We start from the raw sequence: 16,545 nt of genomic DNA, 5'->3' as shown, positions 1-16,545 counted from the left end.
CTGCCAGGGGTGGGGGGCTGGGAACACTCCCGGGGCGGGGGGAGAGCTGCCTCAGGCTGGGCCAGGCCCACCTTCCAGCATTGTTGTCGAAGATGACACTGAAGGAAGACATTCTTTTTGGATTTACTCTTTGTGAATTGAGCCCTTTTATGATTCATCAGTAAGTAAATATCAGCTGAGGGGTGATTTGTTTCTAACAAGCTTATAAAATACTGGCGTCATTTGTGGGCTTATTGGAGTGCTGATTATAAACACTCCCCCATGCCCACTCCTCTATGTCAGATTAGCATTCAAAATACAAATACTGGATCTTTGGATCACTTTCTGCTGCCTCTGGAAGCTGGCGGGATGGGAAGGGGCAGCAGTGGGACCCCAGCCTGGGACGAGGAGCATTGAGAGTTCCCTTGAAGACTTGAGGGTGGAGGGGAGGGGCCCCCGCTGGGCCCTCCGGAGGGCGGGGCCACGAGGCCCTGTGAGCCCAGCTGCTCCTCCGACCCTTCTCCTGCCAAGTTTCCTCTGACCCAGCTCCTCCCGGCCCACAGAGCCTGTCATCTTCAATCTCACGGAGGATGCAGAGCTGGGCAGGCTGCATCTGGCCTGACAGGCCCCGGGAGCTGCCGCCTCCCCTGTGGGCCGGGCCCAGCCTGGACCCAGGCCGAGGCAGCCATTGCTAAGAATTTCTGAGTGTTTGTAGGGGTCGCCACACACCAGCCTCCTCGGGAAGGGTCGTGAGCCTCCGGCATCTCTCGCTCACTTGGAACCTCACCTCCTGTCTCCACACACCTCCCAGCCTCTGGTTTTGTGGTCGTGGGGCCGATCAGGTGGACCTCCCCTTGGCCCTGAGGCCTGAGCCTGCAGTGGATCCCACCAGCTCCCCCAGCGTGGGAATGGGTGGTCGCGCACACCTTTCCAAAGCCGCTTCACAGCCGCAGGAAAGAACTGGTGCTTGTGAGAGCCTAGCCGGTTCACTCCGAGCTCTACAAAGGCCTCTGCCACTTCATCCCCGTTTTACAGATGGGGAGACTGGGTGCACAGAGGGAAATTCACCAGGACACACAATGGCAGAACCCAGACTTGGAAAGTGGCCTGTCCATCCCACCTGACAGGTGATGGAATCAGGTCTAGGTGAGAGGGACTGATTTGCCCTCATGGAGGTGGGGACCGGGGAGCGGGGACCAGCAGGCAGTGAGAAGCTGCCTGAAATGAAGCGTGGGGCTGCCGCCCAGAGTCTCTGATGAGAACCCCAGAGCAGGGCCTGAGTGGGGCCAGGGAAATCCCTGGTCCAATCACCTCGCCTCACAAATGGGGACACCAGGGCCAGAGAGGGGACAGTCATAGCTGCCGTTGTCCTAATCGTTACTCAGTGTATGAAAACCTTTGTGTACTTAAAAAAGCTTTTATTCTATTTATTACAAAAGCTGTCCGTGCTCATTGCAGGAAAACTAGAAAATATAGGTGGCCCTGCATATCCGTGGGTTCCACATCCATGGATTCAACCAACTGGGGATGGAAAATGATTTGGAAAAAAAATTCCAGAAAGCTCCAAAAAGCAAAACTTGAATGTGTTGGGCCCCAGCAACTATTTACATAGTGTCTACATTATACGCACAACTATTCACAGAGCATTTACATTACATTTACATTATACATCCCTGATCTGGAGATGACTCACAGTTTACAGGAGGATGGACAGTGGTGATATGCAAATCCTAGGCCATTTTTTTATAAGGGACTTGAGCATCTGAGGATTTCGGTATCCGTGGGGGTCCTGGAACCAATACCCTGGGGGTTCTGAGGGACGTCTGTACAGCCAGGCCAGGATAAGGAAACCATATCCTGCCATCCAAAGATGACTCTCCATCGCCTTTGCGTGTCCTTTCAGCAGTTTTTTCAATAAGCACAACTAATATAGTTACACCCCCTCCTCTTCTTCCCAAAACAAGACTGTGTTGAGTACCTGCTTTTCTTCATTTCCACTTAACTGCATGTGAGGTGGGAGACTGGAAGAACAAAGCCATACGCTGTCCGATCAGAGGAGGTTCTCTGGTCCACGGGCCTGTGGACAGGGATGCATTTTGTTTGTCTCTAGAGAATCCCCTCCCACCGAGCACTGGCTACTCCCAGGCTGTGGGGGTGGTGGTGGTAACGGGTGTGAGTGTGCTGAGGGGGAGGGGGAGCTCTCGGGGGCAGTGGGCGGGGGTCCTGTACAGGCTGGAGATGAGGGGCGGATGGCAGGACACCCTCCTGTCTGGGTGGGAGCCTGAACTGTGCTCTGAGGACAGCTCGCTGTTGGCAGGGAGGCACAGAGGGCATTCCGCGGGAGGGCCTGGCCCATGGAGGTGAGCTCTGTTGTGATCTGGGCGGAAGGCCACCTGGACCCCCATTTTCACACTGGACGCCCGTCCCACCAACACACACACACACAGCCCTCTGCAGGCGTATGGGATTCCTTCTTTTGTCTGCTCAGGACTAGGAGAAGGGAGCCATCCAGATGGAGGCTAGGATGGGTCAGGTACTGTCCTGCCTGGGGGAGTCTTTTTGGAGACACACTCTTGATTTTGGAACCAGAATTCAAGATACTTCCCTAGAATCTGGCTTCTGGTTTTTGAATTGTCATTAAGGTTGGGCCCCAGTGCCTTTGGGATGGAATAAAGCACGTGGCAAAGGTAGAGATAGCGGCTTTGGATTTCTTCCCTCCCCGCGGCCCCACCCCAGATCTGAGGTTGAAATTATGGGTGGGTTTGGGCCTTTGCTGTAATGGGAGGTCTGTATTGAGAACTCCTTTAATCTGTAGGAACTGGTTCTGGAGGAATGTGTGTGTGTCCATCTCCTGGTCATGTCCAGTGAGGACAGAGGTGCCCTCTAACCAGACCAAGTCTTTCAACAGCAAGGGGGCCCTGTGTCCTCACACCGAGCCTCTGTGGAGCGGCTCCTGCGTCCTGGGCCCTGGGTCAGCGAGGCTGTGATGTGACAAGTGAGGAAGACCGAGGGCTCTCGTGTAGGCCTGGCTGGGCTGCTGGACACCCGACTCCTGCCAGCTCCTCCCTCTACAGAGACCGCCAACCTTCTGTCTCCCCTAGAGCTCTGCTCCTCCCACCCCAGGGGTCCTAAACGGCCTGATTTGGGACATTTTCCGGCTTTCTGGGTGACTGGATCATCACACATGGCATATCCCTTCACCTGACCTCCCAAAGTCCTTACTCCAAAGCAGCTTGGGGTCACAGTGTCTCAGTGTCCTGGTGCCCCAGGGCCTCACCCAGCACCTGACGCAGTCAGCAGTAGTGGTGGTGGTGGTGATAATGACAACACTGCTGCTTCGAGGCCTGTCCTCCCTGACAACAGCCCAGTGAGGTCTGTACTCTGACGGTCCTCATTTCACGTTTGGGGCCCAGGGAGGTTCAGTCACTCATCCAAGACCCCACAGCTAGTAGGAGGCAGGAGAGGCATTTGAACTGTGACTCTGAGGCTACACTTCTCTCCATGTGCTGTGCTGGCTGAGTGCAGCCAGTGAGCAAGCGAGGGGCTGTGTCCAGCCCCGAGAACAGCATCTGTCTTGAAGCAGACTGGGGCCTGCTCCATCACCATCCGGCGTGCTAGGGGAACTCGCTCCTAAGCACGTGGAGGGTATTTATGGATCCAAAGCCCTACGTCCGGGTCAGCATTGAGCATGGAGCCCCCACCTGACTAGTCCAGGGAGGTGTCCACAGCCATGAGGGAGGAGGGTATGAATCTATTCACCAACCAAAGTATTAGCATGAATTGGACACCTCGTGTTTGGCTCCATTAGAAACACCAGACAAGTAAAAAGAATGGCTGGTTTTGTCCTCAGAGAATTTATTAGCCAGGACTGTTTGGGTTGCAAGGGACAGTAAGTCAAGTTAGCTTAAGCAAAGAGAAGTATTTTGGGGAAGATCCCTTTTTATTTCACATAACTGTGGATGGCTTTGGATGCAACTGGAACCAGAGACTGGAATGCCTGTGTAGGACTTTCTCTTGGAAAATCGTGGTTGGAAGGACAGAGGCACAACACCCAGAACTGTTTGAATAAAGGTGCAGAGTCAGGCATAAGCAGGGCCCTGAGGTGTTGTTGAAAGTAGGGGAGCTGGTTAGTTGGAGCCCGGGCTGTCTAGCTCTGTACTGGGAGAATGGGAGCCACGCAGGCTCTGGAAGAAGAGTGAAATGACAGCCATCGAGCCTGGGGAGGGTTATCCAGTCGGTGTGTGCTGGATGGACTGAGGTGGGAGAGACCCGAGCAGGCGTGGTGAGGCGGGACCAGGAGGATGGAGAGCAGAGGGTGAATTGCCCGGCGCTGATACGCTGTTTCACGAAGCAGGAAACATCTTTTCCAAAAAGCAGGAAGGCTAGATGCCAGCCGGAGCAGTACGGAGGGCCGTCCTCCTGCCACGGTGCGTGAGTCTCAAGCTGCCTGCATCTCTTCACTGCTAATGGCAGCTGTTCCGCTTGCTGGGCCAGCGTGGAGAGTGGAGGGCTGCGTGGGGGCAGCCTCCACCCCCGCTCCCCAACCTCTCAGCAGTTAGCCCGCTTCCCTCCTTCTGTACAGGCTGCCATCCCCTGCCCTTCTGGGGCTGGAGGCTGGCAGGGGCTGTCAGTTACCTGCCTCCCAGGCTGGGAATGGTGGGTGGGATGGGAGCCGATCCCAGGCTTCAAGGGCCTGCTGGGCGGGTGGTGGACAGAGCTGGCTGTGGGCAGAGGCAGACTGGCTGGCCTCTGGGAGCTGGGCTGTGGGCCTAAGCTGCCTAGAGACGGTGGACCCCCACCTGGTCTCTGGGTGCTGGCCCCAAACCATCCCAGATAACCATCTGGGAGAGCTCAGTTCTGGGATCCAGCAAACACATGTTAATGTCAGAGGTGAACTTGGGAAATCCAAGAGGCCTCATTGCGTCTCCATTTGGGTCGGTTGGAGAAAGAAAGGCGGGACCACTGTGCCTGCCCTCAAGAAGGTGCTGTTTTGGTGGCGGTGGCTGGGAAGCCGGAGAGGGAGGAGAGTGGACAGAGGAAAGTTCCACCTAAGAAAATGCTGTAGAGGACGGGGCTGCGACTCCGGGCTTTGCCATCTCCTGGGGCTCTTCAGCCGCCAGAAGCAGAGCTGCTCCCCCAGTGCAGCTCAATGCTGGTATTATGATGAGGATCATGTGACGACAACGTGAAGGCTGCAGCATTTATTTGAATGTATTCATTTATTTCTTGTGGCCTTTGAACATCCAATTGTAGCTTCAGTTTTCACTTTACTCGGGTCACAGAAAACCTGGTTCTTTGACATGCAGAAGCAGAATGAAGAAGCCACACAGCACAGTTAAGCATTACAAGGGGAGCGGTTGCTTCCTTCGCAAGCAGCGGGGCTGAGCTGTGTAAAGGTGGGAATCCCTGCATCCCTCGTTCCTTCTCTTGGCCTTGACCACCCACAGGTATCCTCCGCCTGCTGACATTCTGCTGCCTCTTGGGGAGACGCAGGGAGCGGGGGAGACGCAGGGAGCGGGGGGGACGCGGGTTGCTCAGTGGTGGTGCCAGGTGGGCTCTAGACGAGCCAGTGATTCCTCTTTAGTGACCCATCTCACAACCTATTGATCCAAAGTCACCCAGTTGTCTGGACTATGCCCTTCAGAGAAACTTCATTACTCTCGAATGCTCCTGCATTCTTATCTGCCGTGGGGAAAGTGACCACATGATTATCAGGGTAGAGGTTTAAGCTGAAGGTCAAAAAAGTTCACATCTGAGCATTTCCCACACAGGGCAATTGTAACAGGCAAAATGGACGAGGCACTCTTTACAACATTTGGAAACATACATACCACGATTCAATAAATATTGATCAAGTGCATACTATGTTATACACATGGTTGAAGGTTCTGGGATTACAATGTTGAGCAAGACAGGGAGAGCCCTTGCCCTCACCTTGCTAGCATTCTGCACAGTGCTAGCCAATAGAACTTTCTGCCAGGATGAAAATGTTCTATGCTGTCCAAATCGGTAGCCACTAACCACATTGCTGTTGAACACTTGAAATGTGGAACTGAATTTTTCATGTTATTCACCTTTAATTAATTTTGATTCAAATAGCTACTTGTGGCTTCTGACGACCATATTAAACAGTATACATCGAGCAGATACATCCTTTTTACAACTTTGCAATAGAAATCAGTCACTATTTTCTAGTCTTGTCACTTGTTTCCCCCCAGGATGTCGCTGAGGACCGGGGGTGTCTGGCTAACATGGTCAGAGGGGAGGAAGTGGTGAATTGCAGTTTCCAGGCTGAGCACCAGATCTTCTTGCTCCAAGAATCAGGAGCTGCAGGGACAACTCGGGGTTTACTTGGGTGGAAAACTTTTAAAAAATGGTGCTACCTGCCTTCTGCACGGGTGCACTGGGTTTGCGTGCACGTGGGTAGCTGTCTGATTTTTTGATGCATTACTGTTGCTCATTTTAAAAAAAATGATCTTGGTAGGGGAAGGAAACGGCGGCAGCCACACAGAAAACCCTTGGAGTGGAAGCCGGGGTAATTCATGTGTCCCTGACAGGGTCGGTGACAATAAGGGTTTTGCAGCCTGCCTGTCACGTTAATTGTATGCTATTAGAGGCCGTTAATCTGAGGATTATTAACATGATGGATTTTTAAGCAGTTGCCTTGTTGTGGAAAACTTGAATCTGAAGATCAGAGCTATATATCGGCAGGCATTTGGTGTGTTAAGGAAGAAAAAGCTATTTGTTTTCACCCAGTGGGTCCCCAGGGGATGTAACAGAATCTTCACCTTCTGAGGGTGGTGGTCTTTTGCAGGTGTGTGTGTAGGGGGTACGGGAGGAGGGCAACGGAACACCTTCATCAGTAGGATGTCCCAAGCCCCCAAAGTCCCAAGTTCTAGAAGTTTGGACTCTTTAGATCTCCAAGTGTTCTCTCTCCTTTGAGTTCTCGTTGAAGGCCCACTGCTCTGTCTGCGGTCGATTTGATCATTCTCTCATTCATTTGCTATCTTCCCTTAAAGTAGCCGAGACAGGCACCTCCCATGTGTTGGTGACCTGTCCAGGGCCCAGTTGGTGCCTTTTCTTTTGTCCAAGACGACCAGTCACCATGTCCTGAAGGTCACAAGCTGCTCAGACTGCTGAGAGGCCCTGTCTCTGTCAGCTGCCGGCTGAAGTACGCCAGCAAGGGCCCTCTGCAAAGATGGTGTGTTTTCTCACTCACCATCTGGGGCTGGGGTCCCTGGCAGCATGGAAGCGGATCGTACAGCCGGAAGGAGCTCCCCTCCACCGAAGACCCCATCCAGCTGGGCCAGCCTCAGTTTGAGATTCTTAGAGCACTGGGGCCCATAGGGTGGGAGCGCTCTGCATGGGTCCAGCTATGAGGAAGGGCTGGCCTTCCTAGGGGGTGATGTGCATGAACCTGAGTCATATCCTCATCTCTGGCCCTGCTTTGACCTCCATAGAAATCCCACTGAGTTTTAAGAGAAAGGAACTAAGAAAGGAACCAGGAAGAAATAGGATGCTCCAGTCACAGGAGCATCTGAGGGGTGATGGGGTGAACTCCTGTGGCCAGAAACAGGGGGCTGCAGCGAGCCATAGCTGAGCAGAAGGGTGTGAAATCTGGGCACAACTTCTGCCGTCGCTAGTATGGAGGCTGGTGTGGAGGTGGAAGAGGAGGGAGACAGGGAAGCTGAGACAGAGGCATCTTGCAGGTGGATGTAAGATTGATTGTGTGCCTGGCACGTGCGGGTGCTGTTTAAGGGCTCTTTAAGCGTTTCCTGGAGGTGGGTTCCACTGCCTTGGTGACCCCCTCGGAGGACTTGTGTTACAGAAGAGACTGAGCCTGGAGGGAAAGTGCCAAGCCCAGAGTCCCCCTCGGCATCTCCGATGGAGCCAGGAATATTCTCCAAACTGCCTAGTTCTCAGCCACGATTTTTTCCCCACTCTGCAAGAAGCTCATCTTGATGGCACAAGGGTGAGTGAGGGGCAGGCCGTCGAACTGTCCTGTTTGCTATGATGGGAAGTCTCGAGGGGATTTTACCCTGAATCATGCTCAGGCTTAACTGACCCCCAGCTAAGATCCATCTGACGTGGCTCTTGGGAGCAGTCGGTCAATGGAACCATCTGGAGTCTTCTGATTTGGGTTTCGGAGGAGGAGACAGTGAGCGAGTACTTGTAACTTAGGATAGCAGAGTCCTGGAGACCAGCCTTGTCCAGATGGCCGTATCGACACGGGCACCCCAGGGTGAGTCCACGGGTGGCTGAGCCGGCCAAGCCTTCCGGGGTGTGGGACTAGGAGGGAGGGCCTGCAGTTGTCCCCCTCAGCTTGTTTTCCCAGAACCCCACATCAGCACCTCCCCCAGGTGCAGACAGTGGTGCACATCTAGCTGGCATCCCTGTCCAGCCTCATGGCTGGGAACAGGCTTCTGGCAGAAAGGAGCCTCTTCCGACCCTGGAATAAAGCCAAGCAGCCTAGTGATCTAGCCAGGCTGAAACGACATGCCTGAGTAGCAGACGAGAGGCCATTGCAGAGCCCAACTCCTTTGGTGGACTTCTACCGGGTGGCAAGAGAGTCCAGTGCTTCCGGCAAGAGTGACGGGAGGGGCTTGGGGGAGGGTAACACTTTCCGCCCTTGCACAGGGCTACCTTCTGCTGAGATAGGGGATTCAGCCTCCCCTTTCCCCGCCATCCAGCAGCCTCTGTTCGGACATGCCACGTTGGTTTATTGTGGTGTCAGCTTCCTTGTTGAAGGGGAATGTTGGTAGGTACCTGGGTAAATAAGTATAAATAGTTTTCTTTCTGATATGTGACCGGATTATTTTCCAGTTGATTTCAAGCCTTGGCCCCAAGTGGCCCACAGATCAAAAAAAGATAAGGGTCAGTTACAAGGTTGAGCTCATTCTCCGTTGCCATGGCAACTGACCTCAGGCAACCCTCGGAGGACTACACCCAGCTCCCCAGGTGATATTTTTACTGTCCACGCCATCAATCCCAAGCCTTTCAAAACTCAGACTGCCTAATTGTCAGGGCTCTGTTTTGAAGAGGCTCCGGGTCCCCTGTGGGGCCCTGGTTTAGGCTGCCAGAGCTCATTTATAAGCCTTTCTGAAACACAGGGGACCGTGAGATGGGTCCCTCCTGGCCAGAGAGGCCTGGGAAGGTGCCCCTGCAGGGAGGAGGAAGGGCACAGCCCATCCTCCAGGATTAATTAGGAAAATGGGAACCTAAAATGGGGGCAGCCATGGTGGGGAGTGCCTTCAAGCAATGGCTAGGTGTTCTTGAGTGATGGGAGGAACCGGGCAGCCCGGGGCACCCTGGCACTGGGGGGCTGGGGCAGTGGAGATGCCGAGGTGGCTTGGGGGAGTGTCAGCCACCCACCCCCAGAGTCTCCAGCAGCCCCACCAAAGTCACCCACATGATGTCCATCCCAGTCGTGATACCAGGAAAGTGTTTCCCATTGTTGAGGATTTCTCAGTCTTCTATAAAATGTGAACAAAAATCGACCATAGAAAACTTTCTTCCTCTTTAAAGATCTGAAACATACAATCTTGGTGAAGGCAGTACGAACCTACAGCTTCCTGACACCAGGATTCCGACAAGATTGGCATCCCCAGAAGCTCTTTTATAGAGCTCAATGCTCCCCATTGAAAGCACACCCAGATCACTGGGGTCACCTTTAAAATGCAGGTAATCATTCTGCAGGTCTAGGGTGGGACCCGAGTCTGCATTTCTAACCCGCTCCCAGGTGAGGACAGGGCTGCTGGTCTGGGGCCACACCTTGCCCAGCAGGGACATAGATCATCATCGAGGGAAGCTGGGGCCTAGGATGCTGGGGGTCCCGGGATCATCCCTTGTCCCTAATTACAAGCACCGCGATTGCTGCCTGGCCTCTGGGGAAGGAATCTTCCTCAGACCCCGTTTCCTCCTTTGCCCCATGTCCACCCCAGCCCAAACATCATCCCCCGCTTCCCCCTCAGCTTGCCTTGGTTCATTTCCTGTGGTATTTAATGACAAATCAATAGCTTGACAGCCTGATCTGGCTGCCCAAATATTATTAGTGGCCCTCTCCTCTTCTGCCAAAAGGTCTTTGTTCCTCACAGAGAACAAAGGACAGAGCCCCCGATCGGCCCATGTTTCTAGTTCCTGTTTGGCATCTGTTGCTGTTGCTTATTTCCTGGGGTGGTATCAGAGGGGTCCTCTCCTGGGGTCCTCCTCTGGCCTCCTCTATTGCCTGCGAGAAAGCAGGACCCTCTGCTTCTCTTCCTTCTCTCCATGTGCCCTGTGTGTGTCTGAGCCTGGCATCTGGCCCTCAGGAGCCTTTACTTGAGGTGATCTTTGGGCTCAGCCCCCTCGTGCTGTGGAATTGAAGTCTGGTGAAGTTCATTACCCGAGCTGGTCACAGAGGATTTCATCGTGACCAGGCAGCCTGTGCACCCCACTGCACGCCTTCCCCCAGCAGAAATGCTATCGCAGGGACAACGCTGCAGCCTGGGGCCAGCCCCTGCTGTCCCTGTGGGCTCTGTCTCCTCCCACCCCCTAAGGAAAGTCCCCAGCCCTCATGTCACCTGGGGCTGGCGGCAGCAAGGGGATCTGCCCAGGGCAAACATGGAAACGTGGAAGGAAGATGGGAGTCTGTCTGCCCTCCTTCTTACCCGAAGTTTTTGGATGATCAAGGAGAAGAGGATGGCTTGCTGGGTCCCAGGTCCCAAGTTTTTGACATTTTTTGTATTATATAAAGCCAGAGGGGGCTGCCTGTGGTGAATACCCCCCGACCCGACTCTACCACATCCCTGGTGGGGACCCTGCCCACAAAGCTTCCTTTCCTCTTCCATTATTGAGGGCGACCCTCTGTGCCTGCGCTCCTGGACCAGGTCACCTTGTGAGGATTCAGATATGAGGTTCCTGAAGGCAAGAACAGGTCTGACAAGCCATCAATCCTGTGAGTTTGGAGGGGACCACTGGTGTCTGATCACTGGCATTACCAGCATCCCCACCCCATTCCATTCCATGTTCCAAGTATTGTACTAAGTGCTTTACACAGATCATTTGTTCTCTGTTTCTTGAGCACCTACTATGTGCAGGTAACCCTCATGGAGCTTACATTATTCTTTCTGTGTGTGTGTTGTGTATATGTGTGAAAACGAAAGTCAGCGTGTTAAATAATCAACTCTATACTATGCCAGATGTTGGTAAACACTGTCAAGGATGTTCCAGGTGGGTGTGTGCTAGAGAGGGTGGGGGGTGTGCTGTTTTAGCTGGGGGTGTCTGGGAAGGCCTCTTGGAGGAGGCATCCTTGAACAGACCCCTGAGCAAAGTGAGGGCAGGGGGAGGAGAAGGTAGTCTGACAGAAGAGTGTTTCAGACAGGGCGGACGTCCTGTGCCAGAAGATGCCAGCTTGGCCGCCTTCCAAAAACCCTGTGATGAGTCTTCCCATTTTCTAGCAGAAGCAGCTGAAGCTCAGAGAGGTTGAAGAACTTAGCCAAGCACACACAGCGAGTGACGGAAGGGGATTCAAACCCAAGTGCTTCTGGTTCTAACTTTTGTGTCTTTAACTGCTGCTTCCTGAATGGGGGTGGCTAATTATATCCCCATCGACACAGCAACAGTCACTGGTTCCCTCCTAGAGTGGTATGTGCAGGAATGACATAGCCCCCGTGTGGGATCCCTGTGTAGAGAAGGGCCCGGCAGGGCCCACAGCGATGGCAGGAGCAGGTCATGCTCAGTGCATCAGAGCCCAAGAACAATGCCCTGTCCCCTTCCCACCGCAGCCTGCCGCCCCTCCCTCCCAGGCAGCAAATTACGGCCTCCGAGTGTGTGCCCAGGCCTGCCTTTGACATCAGTGGGGCCCACCTGAGCTTCACCTTCAGGATTCTGATAATCAGCTGTCTCTCCTCCTGGCTTCCCCCAAGACCTGTATGGAAATAAGTATGTGTCTGCCAGGGATCAAATGCTTTTGGAGACAAAAGTCGGTACCGAGGACATTACAGGGAGCTATCATCTCGGCACGATGCTCTTCCACAAAGCCCTCTGCTCCTCTTTTGGGCTGACACAGTTTCAGCCTGAAAGGTTCCAGCAGGCTGACTTGGTTTTAAGCAAAAGCACATCCTATTATTTTTTTGAGAAATGAAGTGTAAAATTAACACTTATTATTCCTGAGCAGAGGAAAAAAAATAAAAGAGCGAGAGGGACTCTGAGATTTTCGTGCTTGCTGGGTTGTGTGTTTGGCAGTTTGGGTTTTCATTTATTTTTATATTTTAAAAAAAATCATAATAAATCAATAGATTCCCCGTGCCAGCCCCCGACGTAGGGAGACTCGGAGGCAAGATCTGGCGCAGTGAGCAGGCGAAATCTGCATTTCACTTTACAAATGAGCGGGGCTGCAGTATTCACTTGAGTTGCGTGGGTTTCTCTTATGGATGCCTGTCGTGTGCTATGAGAAAAAAAAAAAAGAATAAAAAGGAGAGGAAACAACCGTGTGTCCTCACTCACAAGGTCCTCCAGCCCCGCGCCGGGGTGGAGGGGCCCGCGCGCTCCCAGACAGCTTTGTCATTCTGCTCCGAGGTGTCGCCGAGCCTGTGTGATCTTACATAATTCAGGAAAGTTATTCTCCGAGGGTGCTGCTATCTGCGGACTCTGCAGCTTGGGACGGAATGAGAGGCTGTCGGCACCGGCGGGGTGAGAGCGATGGTGGCAGCAAGTGCTCTCTGTGACCACGGGCTCGCTGGTATTGGGTCACAGGCACTCAAAGGAGTGTTTGCACATAAACTGGGGCAGCCCCTCCCTGGCCCTCCCCACCGCTTTCCTAGATGGTTTTATAGACAGAGGTACACATCATGGACACCCCAGGGAGCACCTCCAACCCCCTCTGGTGGGGAGAGGGCCTCGTCCTTCCTCTGGGAGAAGATTTGCTAATCAGGAGATCTGGCCTGGAGTGGGAGAGATGCCCAGGTCTGGAGAAAGCCCTCAGGCTTTCTTATTTTTCACCCACTTTTACTTTTTGCTTGTTTTATTTTCCCTCATTTGTCTCCCAGGTGGGACTCTTTTAACACTTTGGAGGCAGGGGGAGCGAGGGAAGGGACCAGTTCACGTAGTTGTCTATCTCTTGATCTCGTTATCCTGGAAGCTCACGTCGACACCGGTCTGGGGCTGTGCTTTGCTTAAATGACAGCTGTTTAGGCCCGGGAACCGGCTTGCAGCTCCAGGGCTGCCTGACTGTGCACATATTTATGAACGTGGGTGCAGGGTGTAGCTGCGTCAGTGAATCAGGGGGGAACGGCTGATGAATTGCCCAGCGCGCAGAGAACGGAAAGTGACTGTCAGACCTGATTTCTCTGATTTATAAGTTGCAGGAGCCTTCTTTGTCCTCTTGGTGTTTGTGTATCAGATGGGCACGTCTCCATTCACAGCCAAGTGGATAAAGGCCCCCACTCGGCAGAGAGCAGTAAATCCTCCTTTGCCATCTCCTCCCAGGGAACCTGCCTGCTCTGGCCGGGCAGGGGGAGAGAGCCCAGCCAGGGCATCTTTCCTCCGTGAGTATTTCCTGAGCCCCTCCTGTGGGGCCAGGTGGAGCCTTATACTTTGGGGACCACAGGAGAAGACGTTATCTGCACCCTTAGCCTGGTTGCCAGGTTCAGGAAGACTCAGAGGATATGGTTAGATGAGCCCAGAGTCACAGCCCAGCCAGGGCAGCCATGCGGGCTGGCATAAATAGTCAGGGAGGCTACCTGGAGGTGGTGTGCAGGTGGGATCCAGAAGAAAAGGGAGGGCTTTGTAGCCTGTTCAGAGTACCACCCCCAGCTGGCTGTGTGACCTTAGCAAGTGGTCTAATTCTCTGAACCCATTTTTTCTTTCCTAAAGATGTGGTTTTCCCAGCAAGCAGGGTTAATGCCGAGATTCAATTTGTTATGAACTTGACTATAATAGAAACCTCTGTAGTCCTCATTTTCACATACCCTCTGCCTCATTGATGTACAGGAGATGTCCACATTCTAACAAGGAGGCCTTATGTATGGGTGGTACCGCTCTCATTCATTCATTCAGTCATTCGCTCACCCATCCCTTACTCGGTGCCAGGCACTGAGAAGCATTGTTTGCACAGGGACGGGGGCAGGGGGTGTGTTCGGGGGGCTTCTGAGGCAGTCCCCCACACTGGAGGCCATCTCTAATTATGATGAGCGCCTCCCCGAGGGAAGTGGAGGACATGCGTGGGGCCTGTGCGGCGAGCGTGCTGAGCCTGCCCTGTGTCCCCAAACTTGTCAATGAATTCCTTTTCCACCGGTATAAATGGAAGCTCTGCTCGAGTCTCTGTCGGGTGCGTGTGGCCTAGTTGTCGGGGCTCCAGGGGCATGACGAGCACCCGGTAGATTCCAGCCAGTGGGCTATGTGGGGCAGGCCCACCTGCACACGCACGTGTGCGCCTCTGCAGTGGGCTGCCTGGGGGGAGGTGGGGGGGCTGGGCCAAGGGGGATGCCGGCTGTCCCTGCCAGCCCCTGCCAGGGCCTGGGGACCCAGGGACTCGCCAGGAGCCTCAGCCCATCTGTGTTCGTGTTTTGCCACTGGCAGAGCCCCTCTGCTACCTAATTTTTGCCTTTGAGGGCAAATCAGAGCACCTGGCACCTTTGGTGAGGCTGGTTCCCTGGGGGAGCCAGAGGGGGGGCCTGTGTCCTTGGCTGTCCCAGATAATACTCTCACCGATACCGGCATGCTTGGCAACAAACACTTACGGAGTGCTTGCTATGTGCCAGGGGCTGGTCAAAAATCCCTTTTTGTGTATTAAATGGGTATTAACTCATTGAATTCTCACATTAACTATAAGAGGAAGGCTATTTTGGTTGGGGGGGTGGAGGGAGTTGATCTTTTTTTAAAAGGCTTTTTTAAAGAGCAGTTTTAGGTTTACGATAAAGTAGTGGAAGATACAGATTTTCCTTATATCCTCTGCCCCACATATGCCCCTTCCTCCCCATTATCAACATCACTCACCAGAATGGTACTTTTTTTTTTTTGCAGAGATGAACCTAAAAAAGCATCATAATCACCCAAAGTCCATAATTTTCCTTGGGGTTGGCTCTTGGTGTCGTACATGCTGTAGGTTTGGGCAAATGTGTAATGACATGTACCCATCCTCGAAATATCATACAGAGTATTTGCACTGCCCTAAAAGTCCTCTGTGCTCTGCCTATTCATTGCCTGCCCCCTCCCTCCCACCCCCTGTAACTACTGATCTTTTTATTATCCGCATAGTTTTTCCAGACTAGTTGGAATCTTACACTCTGTAGCATTTTCAGATTGACTTCTTTCACTTAGTAATACGCATTTAAGGTTCCTCCATATCTTTCCATGGCTTGTTAGCTCATTTCTTTTTGGCGCTGAATAATATTCATGGTCTGGATGTATCACAGTTTATGTAACCACTCACCTACTGAAAGATGTCTTGGTTGCTTCCAAAGTTTGGCAATCTTTAATAAAGCTAATATAAACATCCAGGTACAAGTTTCTGTGTGCACATAAGTTTTCAGCTCCTTTGGGTAAATAACAAGCAGTGAGATTACTAGATCATAGCGTAAAAGTATGTTTAGTTTCGTAAGAAGCTGCCAAACTGTCTTCCAAAGTGGTGGTACCGTTTTGCATTCTCACCAGCAGTGAGTGACAGTTCCCGTTGCTCCACATCCTCTCCAGCATTTGGTGTTGTCAGTGTTCTGGAGTTTGGCCCTTCTCCTGGGTGTGTAGTGGTAAGGAAAGCTGTTATTGAGTATTTTAGAAAAGAGGAAACTGAGACACAGATTACAAAACTTGCCCAAGATCCTGCAGGGAGTGGCAGAGCCAGGTTCCCACCCTGGATGATGGGACACTCAAGCTGGGGCAATTCCCTGCCACCTCCCACTGACCCGTGGGCCACACCGATCACATGTACGACCCCTTTCATCCTCTCACAGCCCTGTGAGGCAGGGACTCAGGTGGCCCTCAGTTACTGAGAACAAACTGATGCCCAGGCCACATGGCCGGAGACATGGATTCAGGAGCCAGGATCTGAACTCTGCCCTGCTGATTCCGGGCAGGGGCGCCAGACCTTGACTCTGCAGGTGCTCGGGGCAAACTCTCTTCCTGGGGCCCCTTTGAGTGAAGGTTTGGGGTCATAGTAGCTCCCTGGTGGGGAGATGGAGCCGTGATCTGGAAGCAGCACAGGGTGTCTGCCCATTGTCCATGAGTGCCGGGTAAGCCATCTGTTTCAAAATTTTAAAAAGAAGACTTTATGATTTTTTGCCATATCTTCCAGTGGCTGCCTATCTCTCTTAGACTAAAATCCCCAAGCCCTCCAGTGGCAAGGCTCTTTGTGATGTGCATCCCAGTGTCCCCACTGTCCCACACTGTCCCAGGCCCCTGAGCGTGTGGTATTGCACATCCCCCAAGCCACTACCATCTAGCTGGCCCTGCACATGTCCACTTCAGGGCTTTGCCTTCCATTCTCACCTCCAGAGCTCCCCGTGTTCCCTTGTCATCTCCTGACACTGAGTCCTGTGTTGATCATCTTTATTATCTGTCTCTTCCACCACTAGGATGCGGGCAAGTACATTT

The 16,545-nt window shown here is 53.0% G+C and overlaps 1 protein-coding gene across 10 annotated transcripts in view; it reads left to right on the top strand.

The window, feature by feature from the left end:
* The window catches only part of ZNF423 (zinc finger protein 423), a 330,579-nt gene that overhangs the window by 283,928 nt on the left and 30,106 nt on the right, over positions 1–16,545 (top strand). The gene's annotated exons all lie outside the window — the stretch shown is intronic.

Source organism: Vicugna pacos, chromosome 9 (assembly GCF_048564905.1).
Source record: "Vicugna pacos chromosome 9, VicPac4, whole genome shotgun sequence".
Taxonomy (NCBI): domain Eukaryota; kingdom Metazoa; phylum Chordata; class Mammalia; order Artiodactyla; family Camelidae; genus Vicugna; species Vicugna pacos.
The sequence above is the reverse complement of the archived record's forward strand: the minus strand, read 5'-3'. Positions and strand labels throughout refer to the sequence as shown.